Genomic DNA, 6069 nt, shown 5'->3' with positions numbered 1-6069 from the left:
AGTCAACACAAGCCAGTTAACTGGTACAGCCCCTGTCCTTCTGTCTCTGTGAAATAATCCTTACTATAGTTCTTCCCTCATTACTTCCAAATCACCCAGGGTTTTACTGTATCCTCAAATCTCAAAAGCATTTTGTACAGTGGGCTTCAAAATGAAATTTAATGATACAGTTAATTGTGATTGGCTTTCTCCAAAGATAGAACATAAGTATGTCAATAAGAGGTATGGTCCCTAAAGGTTGCAAAAAGTACATAGGATACAAGAGGACTTTAGAACCAGAAAGAGGGGGCACCTGGGTGGCTCAGTGGGTTAAAGCCTCTGTCTTCAGCTCAGGTCATGATCCCAGGGTCCTGGGATCGAGCCTCACATCGGGCTCTCTGCTCAGCGGGGAACCTGCTTCCCTTCCTCTCTCTCTGCCTGCGTCTCTGCCTACTTGTGATCTCTGTCTGTCAAATAAATAAATAAAATCTTTTTAACTAATTAATTAATTAATTAATTCTAGAACCGGAAAGAGGCAGGACACCTGGGTGGCTCAGTTTCTTAAGCGGCTGCCTTTGGCTCAGGTCATGACCCCAGGCTCCTGGGATTGAGTCCCATACCGGCCTCCCTCCTCAGCAGGGAGTCTGCTTCTCCCTCTGCCACTCCCTCTGTTTATGTGCCCTCTGACAAATAAATTCTTTAAAAAAAAAAAAAAAAACCCACACAGGAAAAAGGCATAAAATACTTTGTTACAAAGTAGACCATTGGTTTTTTTCCATCTAGTAGTGTAAGTTTTACAACAAAGTCCTTATAAAATGTGAATTTGGACACTGGGTTAAATGGTTTCTATTGCTAGAAATGATATATGTACAAAGAAATGACTCTAAATTTTGTTTTCTTTTGTTTTTTTTGAAGATTTGTTTATTTAGAGAGCATGTTTGAGAGCAGGTGGTGGGGCACAGGGAGGGAGAAAGAGAATCCCAAGCAGACTCCCCACTGAGCAGGGAGCCCCATACAGTGTTCAATCTCATGACCCTGAGATGATAACCTGAGTCGAAATCAAGAGTCGGATGCTGAACCAACTGAACCACCTATGTGCCCCCATTTATTTTTAATATATGTAGAACACTGAGATAGTTAAGGTGTTTAACTCATTAGCAGTATATTTTAATCTTGACTTAAAGGGGAAAGAATAAGTAAATTCTGTTTAGACAGTTTTCTAGTGACAGTCATACAGTTATTGTAACGTAAATGATTACATGATATTGAAACTCATATATATGCAATTGAACCTAATTCTTAGTATATTCCATAGATGATGGAACAGTTTGTACTGTCTTTCTGTGCTCAGAAAGGAACTTTAAAAATGAGCACATTCATAGCATCACAAGTCTATAAGCTAATCACTAAAGCCTAATGAGCATCCCTTAAATTAAAAAGTATAATTAGTCTTTAGAGGTTGTCTAGACTCGAGTTCCCAAACCCAACAGATCATCAAAACCAGATCATCATGCTTTCCAAACCAAAGACCAAGGACAGGAATCTTTTTTTTTTTTTTTTTTTTAAGATTCCATTTATTCATTTGACAGATATCACAAGTAGGCAGAGAGAGAGAGAGGAGGAAGCAGGCTCCCCGCCAAGCAGAGAGCCCAATGTGGGGCTTGATCCCAGGACTCTGGGATCACGACCCGAGCCGAAGGCAGAGGCCTCAACCCACTGAGCCACTCAGGTGCCCCAAGGAATCTTTTTAAATACAACCTACCTTTGAAAGTACTGGCAGGTTACTACCCCCAATTTCTCTGTGTAAACTGGGTAAAGAGTAAACCCTGTAGGGTAGAGTTATTAGTAGTAAAGGTAAACACTAAAATCCTGTGCTTCAGGACATAAATTGAAATGGCATTAATTCCTCCTAACCCAGAGTCCATTCCAGTATTCAGTTGGAATCCATGTATGACTGTCCCAATCTCAGTTGAAATACCGTCACTTACATGTGTCGGAATACAAAATCTAAATTCTTAGTGCATACTTAAGGATTACCATTTGATTCTTCTGTTAAAATTCTGACTAAATGTATTTTTTAAGTCTAATTTTACTGTGGCTCAGAGAATGTATAATTAATTATATAAAGAAAATGACATCTATGCCTGAGGATTTCCAAAGACTTATATAGCTTTTCTAGCTGGTGATTTGGCTCCTTTAACAATTTTCAACTAAAAGTTTGTATTGCTTTATAAGTTTCTCAAGGCTGAACTTCCCGCTATCCCTTTGAGCCTATAACATATCCTTTTTTGTTAATTAATATTACACTATATTGTACCCAAAAATGTTTTTCATTAGAGTGCAATATTCTACTTGTGACAGTTCACAGATGTAACTTGAGGGAGTTGTTTTTTGTTCTTACCTTCTTTGCCTATTGGCCTTTTCCTAGGTGCACTGAAGCTAAAGTACTATGAGCTTTCAGAACTTTTGGAGCAACTATAAAGTTCTGATTGTTATGATACCCTTAGTTGGATTCATACATTTGGGATGGCATAGAATCAAGAGCAGCCCTGTTTTCCAAATGCCCAACAAGGACAACGTCTCTGTGCCAGATAGTCCAGCATTCGAATATCCTAAGAAGAATCACACCGAAGGGAAATAGCAGGCTTGGAATCTTCAGGTAAGCTCAGTTTAATCTGGTCAACCAAATGGCATGTTCCAACAATGGGAAATACAGTCTTTAAAAAGTACAGAGGTGCTTGGGTGGCTCAGTCAGTTACGTGTCTGCCTTTGGCTCAGGTCATGATTCCAGGGACCTGTGATTGAGTCCCACATTGGGCTCCCTGCGCAGCCCGTAGCCTGCTTCTCCCTCTCCCTGATGCTCCCTCCACTTTTGCTCACGCTTTCTTTCTCTCTCTGACAAACAAGCAAAATCTTTAAAAAAAAAATTAAAAACATTAAAAATTAGAGCTCTGAAAAGAGAAAGCTTAAGTGGTAAATTACCTGTTGTTTTTATGATGACACACTGACACAATATTATTCTGCAGTTTCTTCTAGAAGTTTGTTCCATACAGACCTTGACAGTTGCCTCACAGAGTCGTTTGGATGAAAGGAGGACAGTCAGTCCATTACTTGCCCTGTCCTTTTCACTAACAGTGTCACCAGGATCATGAGTGTGTCCAAAAGAGCAGTTGTCTACTTGCCAGAAATCCATCCCAGAGCATACAAATCTGTAACTTGCAGAAGTTCTCTCCTTTGTTATTACTGTTCTGTTTCTTCCAAGGCAAATAAAACTAACTATATCTATTTAGTATCTATTTTTTTTAATCTTTTTTTTTTTTTTTTTTACTTACTTATTTGAGAGAGAGAGACAGTGAGCATGAGCAGGGGGAGGCGGAGATAGAGAAGCCTCCAGCAGACTCTCCACTGAGCAGGGAGCCCCACACCTGGCCCAGTCCCTGAGATCATGACCTGAGCCGAAGGCAGACATAATCGACTGAGCCACCCAGGCACCCCTAGTATCTAACATTTTACCTTCAAAATAATTTACTTTTGAGAGTCACTGAAATAAGAGATTATAGTTATATTATTCAGGATTATAATCCCTTAACTACAATTCCAAAATCCAGAAATTTCCAAAATCCAAATAGTTTTGTCATAACTCCTTTGGTAGCAAAACTTGACCTTAACACACAAGGAGGTTTGCAGTCTTTTTTCCACTCAATATGGATATTTAGTTTCACTGCAGAAATACTGTTGAGTTTAATTATGAGTGTTATATTTATATTTGTTATGGGTATTAAACAGTGTATTTTGATTGTGGGTGCTAGACACTATATTATTTTTCTAAAATCCCAGAAGTTCTGAATTATGAAACTCATCTGCCCCCAGATAGAGAACTGTGGCCCTATAATTGTGGAGCATTTTCTATCTTAATATATCATTTTGACCTTATGTTGAGTAATAATGTGCTTCAAACTTTGGCATAAGGTAGGTCATTTTAGGGTCTGCTTCTTACAGAAGGAAGACCTCAGTAAGATTTTCCTCATTCTTAAGAGGTCTATGATTTTTACTTATAAAATTATGATATAATTTCTGATTATATTATTTTAAATCAAGATTTTATTTTTAAATGCTCTTAAAGAGAAAGGGAAGAGCATGGCTCAGAGTATTAGACAATCATTTAATAATAAAAACCCAGACAGTAAAATATCAGAAGCTCAATAACTTAAAAGAGTAACCTTAAAACATTCTATGTAAGATTTTGTTTATAAAGGGAGTCTTAGTGCACATGAGCAGGGAGTTAGAGTTTATTAGATGCTTAATTTTTATCCATGAGCTTTTCTAACTGTAATGATATCATTAGAGAGCGTGTGTATGTAGAGAGGAGAGAGAATACATTTATAGTGTGATATATATTTATACATATATATATATAGTATGCATATTACTTATGACATCATTTTTTTCCCTTTAATTCTTCTCATAAGAGTTTGAAGCCCTGCTATAGCCAAACTTTGGGGGTGGGGGGAGAAAGTAGTTTCTCCTTCTGTGAAAAGAAATACAAGGAATATTATTGAGGTATTCTTAGAGGAAAAGTAGAGAAGAGAAAGCATCTTTCTAAAACTTTAAGGTAAAAATAGAGATTTTAGATGTCAGTGCTGCAGTATTTAGAAGTCTTAGAGTGACCAACACTGCCAATCAAGCAAGCAGAAATAGATATTAGAACAACTTTGGGGTGAGCAAATGTTACAACTGGATTTAGAGTGAGTTAAACACGATTCTACCAAAAGAATGTACTATTTTTTTGTCCTTTAATATTTTTCAATTTTTACTTTTTTTTAAAGCTTTATTTATTTGTTTTAGAAAGAAAGAGGGTACAAGCATGGGAAGAGGGAGGCAAGCAGACTCCCTGCTGACCGTGTAGCCCGACATGGGGCTCAACCCCAGGACCCCAAGATATGACCTGAGCTGAAATCAAGTCAGATGCTTAATTAACTGAACCACTCCATAGTTTTTACTTTTTATTATGGAAAATTGCAAACATACTCCAAAATAAAGAGAGGATAGTATATTCAACTCTCCAGTATCCATCACCCAGCTTTAACACTTAACATTTTGCCCATCTTCTTTTATGTATCCTTCCTATCCTTTGATTATTGCAATATCTTAAAGCAAATCCCAGGCTTCAGTGTGTATCTTTAACATTAAAGATAAATACACACACAGCCACAAATGCATTATCACACTGAAAAAAACTAATGGTAACTTCTTACTACCATTGGATACCCAGAGCCATGTTCATATTTCCAAATTTGTCTTTAGAAAAATCTTTACAAGTGCTTTATTGAAACTGGGATCCAAACAAGGTCCACACATTGCATTTTAAAGATCCATCTCTTTTCAACCACTATATAACTACTACATTTCTTCTTTTTGAATGTCCCACATTCTGAATTTGGTTGGTTGAGTCCTCATTTTGTCACTGAACAAGTTTCTCACTCTCCCATATCTCCTGTCATCTGGTAGTTAGATCAGAAAATCTGCTTTGATTTACTTTATTTTTTTCCTCTTGAAAAAGAATACTTCACGTATGTGCTATGGTATACATCCTAGTGAATCACATTGTTTCACATTTAATGTCTGATCCACTTTCAGTGTTGCTAAGATTGAAGTGCATTATCAGTCTGATCTCACCATTATAAAATCTATTACAGAATTTATTTATGATCCGGCACCTGAGTGGCTCAGTCAGTTAAGTGTCTGACTTGATTTTGACTCAGGTCATGATCTCGGAGTCGTGGGATTGAGCAGTGTGACAAGCTCTGTGATGGGCATGGAACCTGCTTGGGACTCTCTCTCTCCCTTTGGCCCTCCTACCTCTCTAAAGAAATTATTTAAGATCATTGTTTTAATCTAGTCATTGGAAAACTTTTTTCTATGTATGACCAGATAGTAAATATTTTACACTTTGGAGACCATAGAGCCTCTATTTCAACTACTCAGCTTTCTGTTGTAACACAAAAGCATTCATATATAATACAAAAGTATGAGCCAATAAGACTTCATTTACAAAAGTAGGCAGTGGCCGGGGTGCCTGGGTGGTTCAGT

The sequence above is a fragment of the Mustela erminea genome, chromosome 7, assembly GCF_009829155.1.
Source record: "Mustela erminea isolate mMusErm1 chromosome 7, mMusErm1.Pri, whole genome shotgun sequence".
NCBI lineage: Eukaryota > Metazoa > Chordata > Mammalia > Carnivora > Mustelidae > Mustela > Mustela erminea.
This window is presented reverse-complemented; position numbering follows the sequence as displayed.